General features: G+C 40.4%; 1 long non-coding RNA gene across 4 annotated transcripts in view; it reads right to left on the bottom strand.

The window, feature by feature from the left end:
- Nucleotides 1-17,666, bottom strand: part of LOC139760188 (uncharacterized) — a 164,706-nt gene that overhangs the window by 49,990 nt on the left and 97,050 nt on the right. For all 4 annotated transcript variants that reach the window (XR_011715272.1, XR_011715270.1, XR_011715271.1 and 1 more), the window contains one exon: nt 9,923-9,974. This is a non-coding gene — a long non-coding RNA (uncharacterized lncRNA). The remainder of the gene's footprint in view (nt 1-9,922; nt 9,975-17,666) is intronic.

Below are 17,666 nucleotides of genomic sequence, written 5' to 3'. Positions count from 1 at the left end.
AGAATTTTCTGGTGAATTCCTGATTAAGATATTCTTAAAAGTATTATTGTTGCTAAAGGCAACATTTACATTAAAGGATTTAAGCAACATGGGAAGCAAAGTGAAATTATTATTAAAAGGGAGAACTAAAAGATTCTTGGTGTCAATGGGAGGTTTGGGCTCAACTCTATAAAATGATTTCTTTGCTAACTTAAGGGATTTATCAATGAAAGATTTAGGGTACATTAACTTAGATCCAATACAATATACCTTCTCAAACTCATCATCAATAAACTCCAGACTGCAAATATGTAATGCCCTAAGGAACATACATTGAAATGATAATTTAAGTCTGTCATGTTGAGATGAGTAATAATGGATATATGAGCATACATTGGTGGGTTTTCTGTATATGCTAAACTTAAACTTGTTTCCTTGCCTATGAATCATGCAATCTAAAAATGGTAACATACCATTATTTTCATTTTCTACAGTAAATTTGATGGAAGGTACTAAATTGTTAAGTAAGGGGAGAAATATTTGTAAATTTTCATTTGTTGGCCAAACACAAAGAACATCATCTACATACCTAAACCAAACTGCATTAGAAGGTATACCACATCGTTTCAATTCACTCTATTCCTTGCATGCCTTTCACCCTCGTTCATGTTCAGGCCCCGATCACTGAAAATCTTTATCACTCCATCTTTCGACCTCCAATTTGGTCTCTCATTTCTCCTCATTCCCTCCACCTCTGACACATATATCCTCTTGGTCAATCTTTCCTCACTCATTCTCTCCATGTGACCAAACCACTTCAAAAGACCCTCTTCTGCTCTCTCAACCAAACTCTTTTTATTACCACACATCGAGGATGTAAGGCATGTGTACGTGTAGGAAGAGAGGAAAGTGATTGGTTCTCAGTGAATGTAGGTTTGCGGCAGGGGTGTGTGATGTCTCCATGGTTGTTTAATTTGTTTATGGATGGGGTTGTTAGGGGGAGGAATGCAAGAGTCTTGGAAAGAGGGGCAAGGATGAAGTCTGTTGGGGATGAGAGAGCTTGGGAAGTGAGTCAGTTGTTGTTCGCTGATGATACAGCGCTGGTGGCTGATTCATGTGAGAAACTGCAGAAGCTGGTGACTGAGTTTGGTAAAGTGTGTGAAAGAAGAAAGTTATGAGTAAATGTGAATAAGAGCAAGGTTATTAGGTACAGTAGGGTTGAGGGTCAAGTCAATTGGGAGGGGAGTTTGAATGGAGAAAAACTGGAGGAAGTGAAGTGTTTTAGATATCTGGGAGTGGATCTGGCAGCGGATGGAAACATGGAAGCGGAAGTGGATCATAGGGTGGGGGAGGGGGCGAAAATTCTGGGAGCCTTGAAGAATGTGTGGAAGTCGAGAACATTATCTCGGAAAGCAAAAAATGGGTATGTTTGAAGGAATAGTGGTTCCAACAATGTTGTATGGTTGCGAGGCGTGGACTATGGATAGAGTTGTGCGCAGGAGGATGGATGTGCTGGAAATGATATGTTTGAGGACAATGTGTGGTGTGAGGTGGTTTGATCGAGTAAGTAACGTAAGGGTAAGAGAGATGTGTGGAAATAAAAAGAGCGTGGTTGAGAGAGCAGAAGAGGGTGTTTTGAAATGGTTCGGGCACATGGAGAGAATGAGTGAGGAAAGATTGACCAAGAGGATATATGTGTCGGAGGTGGAGGGAACGAGGAGAAGAGGGAGACCAAATTGGAGGTGGAAAGATGGAGTGAAAAAGATTTTGTGTGATCAGGGCCTGAACATGCAGGAGGGTGAAAGGAGGGCAAGGAATAGAGTGAATTGGAGCGATGTGGTATACCGGGGTTGACGTGCTGTCAGTGGATTGAATCAAGGCATGTGAAGCGTCTGGGGTAAACCATGGAAAGTTGTGTAGGTATGTATATTTGCGTGTGTGGACGTATGTATATACATGTGTATGGGGGTGGGTTGGGCCATTTCTTTCGTCTGTTTCCTTGCGCTACCTCGCAGACGCGGGAGACAGCAAAAAAAAAAAAAAAAAGAAAAAAAAAAAAAAAAAAAAAATCTCTCCTACCCTTTCATTACTTACTCGATCAAACCACCTCACACCACATATTGTCCTCAAACATCTCATTTCCAGCACATCCACCCTCCTTCGCTCAACTCTATCTATAGCCCATGCCTTGCAACTATATATCATTGTTGGAACAACTATTCCTTCAAACATACCTGTTTTTGCTTTCCGAGATAATGTTCTTGCCTTACACACATTTTTCAACGCTCCCAGAACTTTCGCCCCTTCTCCCCCCTTATGACTCACTTCCGCTTCCATGGTTCATCCACTTCCAAATCCACTTCCAGATATCTAAAACACTTTACTTACTCCAGTTTTTCTCCATTCAAATTGACTTATCCCTCAACCCTACTGTACCTAATAACCTTGCTCTTATTCACATTTACTCTCAGCTTTTTTCTTTAACACACTTTACCAAACTCAGTCACTAGACTGCAGTTTCTCACATGAATCAGCCACCAGCGCTGTATCATCAGCGAACAACAACTGACTCATTTCCCAAGCTCTCTCGTCCACAACAGATTGCATACTTGCCCCTCTTTCCAAAACTCTTGCATTCACCTCCCTAACAACCCCATCCATAAACGAATTAAACAACCATGGAGACATCACGAATCTTCTGCCTCAAACCGACATTCACTGAGAACCAATCACTTTCCTCTCTTCCTACTCGTACACATGCCTTACATCCTCGATAAAAACTTTTCACTGCTTCTAACAACTTGCCTCCCACACCATGTATTCTTAATACCTTCCAAAGAGCATATCATATGCCTTCTTCAGATCCATAAATGCTACATACAAATCCATTTGCTTTTCTAAGTATTTTCCGCATACATTCTTCAAAGCAAACACCTGATCCACACATCCTCTACCACTTCTGAAACCACACTGCTCTTCCCCAATCTGATGCTCTGTACATGCCTTCACCCTCTCAATCAATACCCTCCCATATAATTTCTCAGGAATACTCAATAAACTTACACCTTTGTAATTTGAGCACTCACCTTTATCCCCTTTGCCTTTGTACAGTGGCACTATGCAAGCATTCCGCCAATCCTCAGGAACCTCACCATGAGTCATACATACATTAAATAACCTTACCAACCAGCCAACAATATAGTAGCCCTCTTTTTTAATAAATTCCACTGTAATACCATCCAAACCCACTGCCTTGCCAGCTTTCATCTTCCTCAAAGCTTTCACTAACTCTTCTCTGTTTACCAAATCATTCTCCCTAACCCTCTCACTTTGCACACCACCTCGACCAAAACACCCTATATCTGCCACTCTATCATCAAACACATTCAACAAACCTTCAAAATACTCACTCCATCTCCTTCTCACATCACCACTATTCATTATCACCTCCCCATTTTCCCCCTTCACTGTGGTTCCTATTTGTTCCCTTGTCTTACGCACTTTATTAACCTTATTCCAAAACATCTTTATATTCTCCCTAAAATTTAATTATACTCTCACCCTAACTCTCATTTGCCCTTTCTATTGACCTCTGCCTCTTTCTTTTATACATCTCCCACTCATTTGCAATATTTTCCTGCAAAAATCGTCCAAATGCCTCTCTCTTCTCTTTCACTAATAATCTTACTTCTTCATCCCAACACTCCCTACCCTTTCTAATCTGCCCACCTCCCACTCATGCTACAAGCATCTTTAGCACAAGCCATCTCTGCTTCCCTAAATACATCCCATTCCTCCCTCACTCCCCTTAAGTCCTTTGTTCTCACCTCTTTCCATTCTGTACTCATTCTCCCCTCGTACTTCCTCACACAAGTCTCCTTCTCAAGTTCACTTACTCTCACCACTCTCTTCACCCCAACATTCTCTCTTCTTTTCTGAAAACCTCTACATATCTTCACCTTCGCCTCCATAAGATAATGATCAGACATCCCTCCAGTTGCACCTCTCAGCACATTAACATCCAAAAGTCTCTCTTTCACGCACCTATCAATTAACACGTAATCCAATAACGCTCTCTGGCCATCTCTCCTACTCATATACATTTACTTATGTATATCTCTTTTTAAACCAGGCATTCCCATTCACCAGTCCTTTTTCAGCGCAGAAGTCTACAAGCTCTTCACCATTTCCATTTACAACACTGGACACCCCATGTACACCAATTATTCCCTCAACTGCCACATTAATCACCTTTGCATTCAAATCACCCATCACTATAACCCTGTTTTGTGCATCAAAACTACTAACACAATCACTCAACTGCTTCCAAAACACTTGCCTCTCATGATCTTTCTTCTCACTCCCAGGTGCATATGCACCAATAATCACCCATCTCTCTCCATCACTTGATGTCATTTTGAAATGTAACAATTGGAAAGTATTTAATAAATAAAGTCATAATTCTAAAATAACAAACACACTGCATACAAGCTGACTGAACAATACCTTGAGGCAGACTGAGATCCAAACAATGTGAGTCTATGCCATACTACACAAAAAAAAGTACAATATGAAAAGCATATGGTGTAGCATTTGTGGTTTGATTTTTTTCTTATTATTTATTAATGTACTGCATTATCATTTGCCCATGAAATCCAAAATCAGTTATATCAGGGATCGTTAAATCGAGCTTACTGTATTGACTGGAACAGTTTGGAGTACCTGCTACAATGATCCCTCCATAATTTTCACATTAGCGATGATTCCTTTCTCGCAGGAATGTGGTACCAGAGTATGTGATATTCTTGCAAAACATGATCAAAGTCTGAGAGTCAATAAACAAAATATATCCATACACACACAATAAAGTGGGTACAAATGGTTTGAACAACTAGTCAGCAGACAATTACCAAATAATTTGGAAAATAATTTGGTAAATAATTACCAAATAATTTGGAAAAAGGCTTGGGAAATTCATTGTTACTGAAGAAAGTCCAATTTATGCACAATGCATTTTATGAATGGCAAACCCTCCCAAACTAGGAAACTGACAACAGATAATTAACAAAACCAACCATCCACCACCTGAGACAGGGTGCATCCCAACACTGAGTCATTATTAAAAATAATAATTTTGCATATTAGGGCTTCATAATAAACTGGACCAAGACCTTTAAAGAGAATACACAAATAACATATTTCTTGCAGAAGTCTGGATATCAAAAAACCTAACCTATGCATATATTCAAATTGGTTGATATATAATTTCTAATTTCTTGCAAATACATCAACTGTAACAAGTTACCATCTGATATGTGAATGCTATATTATCATTTATTCATTATACTTAATCGCCGTCTCCCATTTTGTCAGCGTGGTAGTGCTAGTAAACAGACGAGGAATAGCTCATCCCATCCACATACACATGTATATACATAAACGCACACACATGCTCATATACTTACATATACATTTCATCGTTATTTTATTATTATCATACTTTGTCACTGGCTCCCGCATTAGCGAGGTACTGCCAGAAAACAGATGAAAGAGTGGACCAACCCATCCACATACACATATATAAACATACATGCCCATAAACACACATATACATACCTATACATTTTAATTTTTTTTTTTTTTTTTTTTTTTTTTGGCTTTGTCGCTGTCTCCCGCGTTTGCGAGGTAGCGCAAGGAAACAGACGAAAGAAATGGCCCAACCCACCCCCATACACATGTATATACATACGTCCACACACGCAAATATACATACCTACACAACTTTCCATGGTTTACCCCAGACGCTTCACATGCCTTGATTCAATCCACTGACAGCACGTCAACCCCGGTATACCACATCGCTCCAATTCACTCTATTCCTTGCCCTCCTTTCACCCTCCTGCATGTTCAGGCCCCGATCACACAAAATCTTTTTCACTCCATCTTTCCACCTCCAATTTGGTCTCCCTCTTCTCCTCGTTCCCTCCACCTCCGACACATATATCCTCTTGGTCAATCTTTCCTCACTCATTCTCTCCATGTGCCCGAAACCATTTCAAAACACCCTCTTCTGCTCTCTCAACCACGCTCTTTTTATTTCCACACATCTCTCTTACCCTTACGTTACTTACTCGATCAAACCACCTCACACCACACATTGTCCTCAAACATCTCATTTCCAGCACATCCATCCTCCTGCGCACAACTCTATCCATAGTCCACGCCTCGCAACCATACAACATTGTTGGAACCACTATTCCTTCAAACATACCCATTTTTGCTTTCCGAGATAATGTTCTCGACTTCCACACATTCTTCAAGGCTCCCAGAATTTTCGCCCCCTCCCCCACCCTATGATCCACTTCCGCTTCCATGGTTCCATCCGCTGCCAGATCCACTACCAGATATCTAAAACACTTCACTTCCTCCAATATACATTTTAATGTTTTTTTTTTTTTTTTTTTTCATACGATTCGCCATTTCCCGCGTTTGCGAGGTAGCGTTAAGAACAGAGGACAGGGCCTTAGAGGGAAAATCCTCACCTGGCCCCCTTCTCTGTTCCTTCTTTTGGAAAATGCCCTATTTTAATCCACTGACAGCACATCAACCACATTTTAATGTATATATACATATACATACACAGACATATATACACACGTACATATCCATACCGGCTGCCTTCATACATTCCCATTGCCACCCAGCCAAACATGAAATAGCACCCCCCCTCCAATGAGGCAGCACCAGGAACAGACAAAAAAGGCCACATTTGTTCACACTCAGTCTCTAGCTGACATGTGTAATGCACTAAAACCACAGCTCCATATCTACATCCAGGCCCCACAGACCTTTCCATGCTTTACCCCAGAGGCTTCACATGCCCTATTTTAATCCACTGACAGCACATCAACCACAGTATACCACATCGTTCCAATTCACTCTAATCCTTGAAGCCCTTCACCCTCCTGTATGTTCAGGCCCCGATCGCTCAAAATCTTTTTCACTCTATCCTTCCACCTCCAATTTGGCCTCCAGCCTCTCCTTTCCTCCGCCTCTGACACACATATCCTTTGTCGATCTTTCCTCACTCATTCTCTCCATATGTCCAAACCATTTTTAACACACCCTCTTCTGCTCTCTCAGCCGCACTTTTTATCACCACATATCTCTCTTACCCTTTCATTACTTACTCGACCAAACATTTCATTTCCAACACATCCAACCTACTGTGCACAACCCTATCTATTACTTATGCCTCACCACTATTCCTTCAAAAATACCAATTTTTGCTCTCCAAGATAACAATCTTGCCTTCCACACATTCTTAAATGCTCCCAGAACCTTCACTCTCTCCCACACCCTGTGACTCACTTCAACTTCCATGGTTCATGGCATCCACTGCTAAATCCACTCCCAGATACCTAAAACACTTCACTTCCTACAGTTTTTCCCCATTCAAACTTATCTCCCAATTAACTTGACCCTCAACCCTACTGAACCTAATAACCTTGCTCTTATTCACATTTACTCTCAACTTTCTTCTTACATACAATTTTTCTTTATCAAACTCAGTCACAGACTTCTATAGTTTCTTACCAAAATCAGCCACCAGCGCCATATCATCAACAAAGAACAACTGACTCACTTCCTATGCCCTCTCATCCACAACAGACTGCTTACTTGACCCTCTCTCCAAAACTCCTGCATTCACCTCCTTAACCATCCCACTCATAAACAAATTAAACAATAACGAAGACATCACACACCCATGCCGCAAACCGACATTCACTGGGAACCAATCACTTTCCTCTCTTCCTACTCGTGTATATGCCTTACATCCTTGGTAAAAACTTTTCACTGCTTCTAGCAACTTACCTCCTGCACCGTATACCCTTAAAACCCTCCACAAAGCATCTCTACCCACCCTATCATATGCCTTCTACAGGTCCATAAATGCCACTAACAAATCCGTCTGTTTTTCTAAACATTTCTCACATACATCATCTCCCACTTCTGAAACCACACTGCTCTTCTCCCGATGCTCTGTACATGCCTTTTCCCTCTCAATCAATATCCTCCCATATTATTTTCCAAGAATACTCAACAAAACTATGCCTCTGTAATTTGAACACCCATCTTTATCACCTCTGTCTTTGTAAAATGGCACTGTGCATGCATTCCGCCAATCCTCAGGCACTTCCCCATTATTCATACATACAGTGAATATCTTTACTAACCAATCAACAACACAGTTATCCCCCCCATTTTGTTTTTTTTTTTTTACAAATTCCACTGAAATACCATCCAAACCCACCTCCTTGACAGCTTTCATCATCCGCAAAGCTTTCACTAACTCTTTTCTGTTCAACAAACCAATCTCCCTGAACCTCTCACTTCGTAAACCACCAAGACCAAAACACTCTATATCTGCCACTCTATCATCAAACACATTCAACAAACCTTCAAAATATTCACTCTATCTCCATCTCACTTCATCCCTACTTGTTATTACCTCCCCATTTGCCCCCTACACCAATGTTCCCATTTGTTCTCGTCTTACGCACGGGATTTACCTACTTCCAAAACATCTTTTTATTCTCCTTAAAATTTAATGATACTCTCTCAGTCCAACTCTCATTTGCCCTCTTTTCCATCTCCTGCACCTTTCTCTTGACCTCCTGCCACTTCCTTTTATACATCTCCCAGTCATTTGCACTAATTCCCTGCAAAAATCATCCAATTGCCTCTCTCTTCTCTTTCTCTATCAATCTTACTTCTTCATCCCTCCATTCACACCCTTTCTAATCTGCACACCTCCCACCTTTCTCATGCCACATGCATCTTTTGCGCAAGCCATCAATGCTTCCCTAAATACGTCCCATTCCTCCTCCAATCCCCTTACATCATTTGCTCTCACCTTTTTGCTAGTCTGCAATCGATCTCTCCTAATACTTTCTCATACAAGTCTCCTTTCCAAGCTCGCTTACTCTCACCACTCTCTTCTCCCTAACATTCTCTATTCTTTTCTGAAAACCTCTACAAATCTTCACCTTCACCTCCAAAAGACAGAGATCAAACATCCCTCCAGCTGCCCCTCTCAGCACATTAACATCTAAAAGTCTCTCTCTTACACACCTAACAATTAACACTTAATCCAATAATGCCCTCTCTCCTACTCACATATGTGTACTTATGTATATCTCTCTTTTTAAACCAGGTATTCCCAATTACCAGTCATTTTTCACCACACAAATCCACAAGCTTTTCACCATTCCCCTTTATAACACTGAACACTCAATGTACACCAATTATATCCATAACTCACACATCACTCAATTTTGCATTCTAATCACCCATCACTAAAACTTGGTCTTGTGCATGAAAGCTCCTAATACACTCACTCAGCTGCTCCCAAAACACTTGCTTCTCATGATCTTTTTTCTCATGACCAGTTGCACAGGCACCAATAATCACTCATCTCTCTCCATCCACTTTCAGTTTTACCCATATCAATCTAGAGTTCAAATTTCTTACACAAACTCACACTTCTGTTGATGAAAATGTACTTTGTCTCATTCAAGGTAAAATATCTACCTATGAGTTTGTAGTATTACTAAACATGAAATCATCATGCACTACTCATTCTGCAACAACCTAGGTCTGGTAAGCAGCTTTGAACGAGAGGCACAAAATGAATTGCACATTTTTGTGTATACGAGTTACTCACCTCATGTAAATTTGTCTGAAGTAGTTCAACAAATTTAGATCTCTAAAGTACTGCAAACAGAGTATATACTTTCTAGATATTGAAAATGTACACCCAGAACAAAACAAAAACTGTTTATAGGCAATATTTCATGACAAATAGGCATAAATATCTTCAGCATATTTGGACCATTCATTTTAATGAAATAGTGGTTCACACAAAGGTGTTAATACTCACCTTATTAGACCAGCACAACTAGCAGTCGCTCTTTCTCCCTGTGAAACAGGCCCTGCAACAACAGGTAACATGTAAGCATGATTTATACTCACTCCCTATATGATACGAGTTTACAAAATTATATCAGAAATGAGGATACCTTCAAATATCGATCAGACGGCATTTCCTATCAAAGTAGGTTCATCATATGAAAACTAGTATAAACATAATTTTTTCAACTATTCATGACTACGTCACTGATACATTCTAAATAAATTTCAGTTAAAGTCAAATCAAGATAGTAAAACAACACCTTGTAATCAATGTATTTTACTAATTTTGTGTTCTAACAATATAAGAATTTAAGAGAGAGTAAATTAAGCATCAGCAATATACTACAAACCTGATCAGTTAATTTGATAGAATTCTGCTTTAGTATTTAGTAGCATTACTGCCTTGTTTTGGCTTGAAAAATTTGGAGAAGCTAATGCAATGGTGGATTTTCCTTCAGCAGGTACAGTAAACCCTTGTTTTAATGGACTAATTAGAGAAAGGAGTGTCCATTAATGCCAAAAGTCTGCTAAATCAAATGCAACCTATGATTTTTCTTAACTCCTCTACCACTGTAAGGTTCAAGTGTGTGGTATGATAGTTGGGCGGTAGGAACTTGGCAGTGTGGGAATGCTTGCCAGGCAGTTGGAGGCAAGAGTCAGATTCAGATAGAGGTGATGCCACCCCTATCTTGTGAAAGGATACTCCTTTACAATAAAGTGTGGACAGACTACCTGCTTTCATTGCAACTCTTACAATCACTTGATGGCAATTTGAATTGTAAGAACTACAAAAGTATCTAATAAATAAAGTCATAATTCTGAAATAACAAACACACTACATGCAAACTGACTGCATGATAGCTTGAGGCAGACTGAAACTGAAACAATGCGAGTCTACTACCCAAAAACAAGTGCAATATGAAATGCAGATGGTGTGTGGTTTGATTTTTTTCATCAATTATTATTCATTAATGTACTATATTATCATTTGTCCATAAATCCAAAATCAGTTATATCAGGAACCATTAAATCGAGTTTACTGTATCGGCTTGAATAGTTTGGAGTACCTGTTACACTGATCCCTACATAATTTTCACATTAACAATGACTGCTTTCTCTCAGGCATGTGGTAACAGTATATGTGATGCTCTTGAGAAAAATGATCAAAGTCTAACAGTAGATAAACAAAAAATATACATACACACAATAGAGCGGGTAGAAATGGTTTGAAAAACTAGTCAGCGGACAATTACAAACTAATTTGTTTCACCAGGAAAAAGGCTTGGGAAATTCATTGTTAATTAAGAAAGTCAAATTTATGCACAATGCATTTTATGAATAGCAAACCCTTCCAAACTAAGAAACTGACACTGATAATTAACAAAACAAACCATCCATCACCTGAGATATTGTGCATCCCAACACCGAGTAGTTATCAAAACAAAGATTTCGCATATTATGGCTTCATAATAAAGCGGACCAAGACCTTTAGTGAGAATACACAAACAACATAATCCTTGGCTGAAGTCTGGATATCAATAAACCTAACCTATGCATACATTGAAATTGGTTGATATAGAATTTCTAATCTTTTGCAAATACATCAACTGTAACAAGTTACCATCAGATATATGAATGCTGTTATCATCTATATATTATACTTAACTGCCGTCTCCTGCATTAGCGCAAGGAAACAGACGAGAAATCGCCCATCCCACCCACATACACATGTGTATATACATAAACACCAACACACACACATCATATTTTTATTATTTTGCTTTGTCGCTGTCTCCCGCGTTAGCGCAAGGAAACAGACGAAAGAATGGCCCAACACACCCACATACACATGTATATACATACACGTCCACACATGCACATATACATACCTAAACATCCCAATGTATACATATATATTACACACACAGACATATACATATATATACACATGTACATAATTCATACTGTCTGCCTTTAATTATTCCCATCACCACCTCGCCACACATGGAATAACAGCCCCCTTCCCCCTCATGTGCGCGAGGTAGCGCTAGGAAAAGACAACAAAGGCCTCATTCGTTCACACTCAGTCTCTAGCTGTCATGTATTAATACACCAAAACCACAGCTCCCTTTCCACATCCAGACTCCACACAACTTTCCATGGTTTACCCCAGACACTTCATATGCCCTGCTTCAATGCATTGACACCACGTTGAACCTGGTATACCACATCGTTCCAATTCACTCTATTCCTTGCACGCATTTCACCCTCCTCCATGTTAAGGCCCCGATCACTCAAAATCTTTTTCACTCCATCTTTCCACCTCCAATTTGGTCTCCCACTTCTCCTCGTTCCCTCCACCTCTGACACATGTATCCTCTTGGTCAATCTTTCCTCACTCATTCTCTCCATGTGACCAAACCATTTCAAAACACCCTCTTCTGCTCTCTCACCCACACTCTTTTTATTTCCACACATCTCTCTTACCCTTATATTACTTACTTGATCAAACCACCTCACATCACATATTGTCCTCAAACATCTCATTTCCAGCACATCCACCCTCCTCCGCACAACTCTATCTTTAGCCCACGCCTCGCAACCATACAATTTGTTGAAACCACTATTCCTTCAAACATACCCGTTTTTGCTTTCCGAGATAATGTTCTCGACTTCCAAACATTCTTCAAGGCTCCCAGAATTTTCGCCCCCTTACCCACCCTATGATTCACTTGCTTTTCCATGGTTCCATCCGCTGCAACATCCACTCCCAGATATCTAAAACACTTCACTTCCTCCATTCAAACTTACCTCCCAATTGACTTGACCCTCAACCCTACTGTACCTAATAACCTTGCTCTTATTCACATTTACTCTCAACTTTCTTCTTTCACACACTTTACCAAACTCAGTCACCACCTTCTGCAGTTTTCACATGAATCAGCCACCAGTGCCGTATCATCAGCGAACAACAACTGACTCACTTCCCAAGCTCTATCATCCCCAACAGACTGCATACTTGCCCCTCTTTCCAAAACTCTTGCATTCGCCTCCCTACAACAACCCCATCCATAAACAACCATGGAGACATCACACACCCCTGCCGCAAACATACATTCACTGAGAACCAATCACTTTCCTCTCTTCCTACACTTACACATGCCTTACATCCTAAATAAATACTTTTCACTGCTTCTAACAACTTGCCTCCCACACCATATATTCTTAATACCTTCCACAGAGCATCTCTATCAACTCTATCATATGCCTTCTCCAGATCCATAAATGCTACATACAAATCCATTTGCTTTTCTAAGTATTTCTCATATACATTCTTCAAAGCAAACCCCTGATCCACACATCCTCTACCACTTCTGAAACCACACTGCTCTTCCCCAATCTGATGCTATGTACATGCCTTCACCCTCTCAATCAATACCCTCCCATATAATTTACCAGGAATACTCAATAAACTTATACCTCTGTAATTTGAGCACTCACCTTCGTCCCCTTTGCCTTTGGACAATGGCACTATGCAAGCATTCCGCCAATCCTCAGGCACCTCACCAAGAATCATACATACGTTACATAACCGTACCAACCAGTCAACAATACAGTCACTCCCTTTTTTAATAAATGCCACTGCAATACCATCCAAACCCGCTGCCTTGCCAGCTTTCATCTTCCGCAAAGCTTTTACTACCTCTTCTCTGTTTACCAAATCATTTTCCCTAACTCTCTCACTTTGCACACCACCTCGACCAAAACACCCTATAACTGCCACTCTATCATCAAGCACATTCAACAGACCTTCAAAATACTCACTCCCTCTTCTTCTCACATCACCACTATTTGTTATCACCTCACCATTAGCCCCCTTCACTGAAGTTCCCATTTGCTCCCTTGTCTTATGCACTTTATTTACCTCCTTCCAAAAAGTCTTTTTATTCTCCCTATAATTTAATGATACTCTCTCACCCAAACTCTCATTTGCCCTCTCTTTCACCTCTTGCACCTTTCTCTTGACCTCCTGTCTCTTTCTTTTATACATCTCCCACTCATTTGCAATTTTTCCCTGCAAAAATCATCCAAATGCCTCTCTTTTCTCTTTCACTAATAATCTTACTTCTTCATCCCAACACTCACTACCCTTTCTAATCAACCCATCTCAAACGCTTCTCATGCCACAAGCACCTTTTGTGCAAGCCATCACTACTCCCTTAAATACATCCTATTCCTCCCCCACTCCCCTTAACTCCTTTGTTCTCACCTTTTTCCATTCTGTACTCAGTCTCTCCGGGTAACTTCCTCACACAAGTCTCCTTCCCAAGCTCACTTACTCTCACCACTCTCTTCACACCAACATTCTCTCTTCTTTTCTGAAAACTTTAACAAATCTTCACCTTGGCCTCCACAAGATAATGATCAGACATCCCTCCAGTTGCACCTCTCAGCACATTAACATCCAAAAGTCGCTCTTTCGCGTGCCTATCAATTAACACGTAATCCAATAATGCTCTCTGGCCATCTCTCCTACTTACATACGTATACTTATGTATATCTCTCTTTTTAAACCAGGTATTCCCAATCATCAGTCCTTTTTCAGCACATAAATCTACAAGCTCTTCACCATTTCCATTTACATCACTGAACACCCCATGTACACCAATTATTCCCTCAACTGCCACATTACTCACCTTTGCATTCATATCACCCATCGCTATAACCCGGTCTCGTGCATCAAAACCACTAACACACTCATTCAGCTGCTCCTAAAACACTTGCCTCTCATGATCTTTCTTCTCATGCCCAGGTGCATATGCACCAATAATCACCCATCTCTCTCCATCAACTTTTAGTTTTACCCATATCAATCTAGAGTTTACTTTCTTACAGTGTACTCTATCACATACTCCCACCACTCCTGTTTCAGGAGAAGTGCTACTCCTTCATTAGCTTTTGTCCTCTCACTAACCCCTGACTTTACTCCCAAGACATTCCCAAACCACTCTTCCCCTTTACCCTTGAGCTTCGTTTCACTCACAGCCAAAACATCCAAGTTCCTTTCCTCAAACATTCTACCTATCTCTCCTTTTTTCTCATCTTGGATCCATCCAAAACATTTAGACAACCCAATCTGAGCCTCCAAGGAGGATGAGCACTCCTTTTTCTGCTTCCCCTTTTAGAAAGTTAAAATACAAGGAGGGGAGGGTTTCTAGCCCCTGCTCCCGTGCCCTTTAGTCGCATTCTACGAAACGTGAGGAATGCGTGGGAAGTATTCTTTCTCCCCTATCCCCAGGAATATACTTACATATACATTTCATCGTTATCTTATTATAATTATACTTTGTCGCTGTCTCCCACGTTAGCAAGGTAGCGCCAGGAAACAGATGAAAGAATGGATCAACTCACCCATGTACACATATATACACATCCATGCCCACACACGCACATATACATACTTATACATTTCAATGTATACATACATATACATAAATACCCGTGTACATATCCATACTTGCTAACACAACGCCACACACGAAATAGCACCCCTCTCCCCCTTCCAAGGAGGCAGCACCAGGAACAGACAAAAAAGGCCACATTCGTTCACACTTAGTCTCTACCTGTCATATGTAGTGCACCAAAATCACAGCTCCATTTCTACATCCAGGCTCCACAGATCTTTCCATGCTTTACCCCAGATGCTTCACAAGCCCTGGTTCAATTCATTGAAAGCAAGTCAACTACAGTATACCACATTGTTCCAATTCACTCTATTCCTTGCATGCCCTTCACTCTCCGGTATGTTTAGGCCCCTATCGCTTTAAATCTTTTTCACTCCATCCATTCACCTTCAATTTGGTCTCCCATTTCTCCTTCCTTCCACCTCTGACACATATATCCTCTTTGTCAATCTTTCCTCACTCATTCTTTCCACATCTCCAAACCATTTCAACACACCCTCTTCTGCTCTCTCAACCACACTCTTTTTATTACCAAATATCTCTCTTATCCTTTCATTACTTATTCGATCAAATCACCTCATGACACGTATTGTCCTCAAACATTTAATTTCCAACACATCCACCCTCCTCTGCACAACCCTATCTATAGCTCATGCCTAACAACCATATAACATTCTTGTAACCACTATTCCTTAAAAAAAAAAAAAAAAAAAAAAAAAAAAAAAAAAAAAAAAAATTTTTTTGCTTTCCAAGATAAGAATCTCACCTTCAACACATTCTTCAACACTCCCAGAACCTTTGCTCCCTCACCCACCCTGTGATTCACTTCAACTTCCATGGTTCATGGCATCCACTGCTAAGTTCACTCCCAGATACCTAAAACACTTCACTTCCTACAGTTTTCTCCATTCAAAATTGCCTCCCAATTAACTTGTCCCTCAAGCCTACTGAACCTAATAACCTTGCTCTTATTCAAATTTACTCTCAACTTTCTTCTTTCATACACTTCACCAAACTCAGTCACAAACCTCTGCAGTTTCTTACCAAAATCAGCCACCAGCGCCATATCATCAACAAAGAACAACTGACTCACTTCCTATGCCCTCTCATCCACCACAACAGACTGCTTACTTGACCCTCTCTCCAAAACTCCTGCATTCACCTCCTTAACCATCCCACTCATAAACAAATTAAACAATAACGAAGACATCACACACCCATGCCGCAAACCGACATTCACTGGGAACCAATCACTTTCCTCTCTTCCTACTCAAGTATATGCCTTACATCCTTGGTAAAAACTTTTCACTGCTTCTAGCAACTTACCTCCCGCACCGTATACCCTTAAAACCCTCCACAAAGCATCTCTACCCACCCTATCATATGCCTTCTACAGGTCCATAAATGCCACTAACAAATCCGTCTGTTTTTCTAAACATTTCTCACATACATCCTCTCCCACTTCTGAAACCACACTGCTCTTCTCCCGATGCTCTGTACATGCCTTTTCCCTCTCAATCAATATCCTCCCATATCATTTTCACGAATACTCAACAAAACTATGCCTCTGTAATTTGAACACCCATCTTTATCACCTCTGTCTTTGTAAAATGGCACTGTGCATGCATTCCGCCAATCCTCAGGCACTTCCCCATTATTCATACATACAGTGAATATCTTTACTAACCAATCAACAACACAGTTATCCCCCCCTTTTGTTTTTTTTTTTTACAAATTCCACCGAAATACCATCCAAACCCACCTCCTTGACAGCTTTCATCATCCGCAAAGCTTTCACTAACTCTTTTCTGTTCAACAAACCAATCTCCCTGAACCTCTCACTTCATAAACCACCAAGACCAAAACACTATATCTGCCGCTCTATCATCAAACACATTCAACAAACCTTCAAAATATTCACTCTATCTCCATCTCACTTCATCCCTACTTGTTATTACCTCCCCATTTGCCCCCTACACCAATGTTCCCATTTTTTCTCGTCTTACGCACAGGATTTACCTACTTCCAAAACACCTTTTTATTCTCCTTAAAATTTGATGATACTCTCTCAGTCCAACTCTCATTTGCCCTCTTTTCAATCTCCTGCACCTTTAACTTGACCTCCCGCCACTTCCTTTTATACATCTCCCAGTCATTTGCACTAATTCCCAGCAAAAATCATCCAATTGCCTCTCGATCAATCTTACTTCTTCATCCCTCCATTCACACCCTTTCTAATCTGCACAC

Source organism: Panulirus ornatus, chromosome 35 (assembly GCF_036320965.1).
Source record: "Panulirus ornatus isolate Po-2019 chromosome 35, ASM3632096v1, whole genome shotgun sequence".
NCBI lineage: Eukaryota > Metazoa > Arthropoda > Malacostraca > Decapoda > Palinuridae > Panulirus > Panulirus ornatus.
Note: the sequence above shows the minus strand (reverse complement) of the source record. Positions and strands in the feature narration are given on the sequence as shown.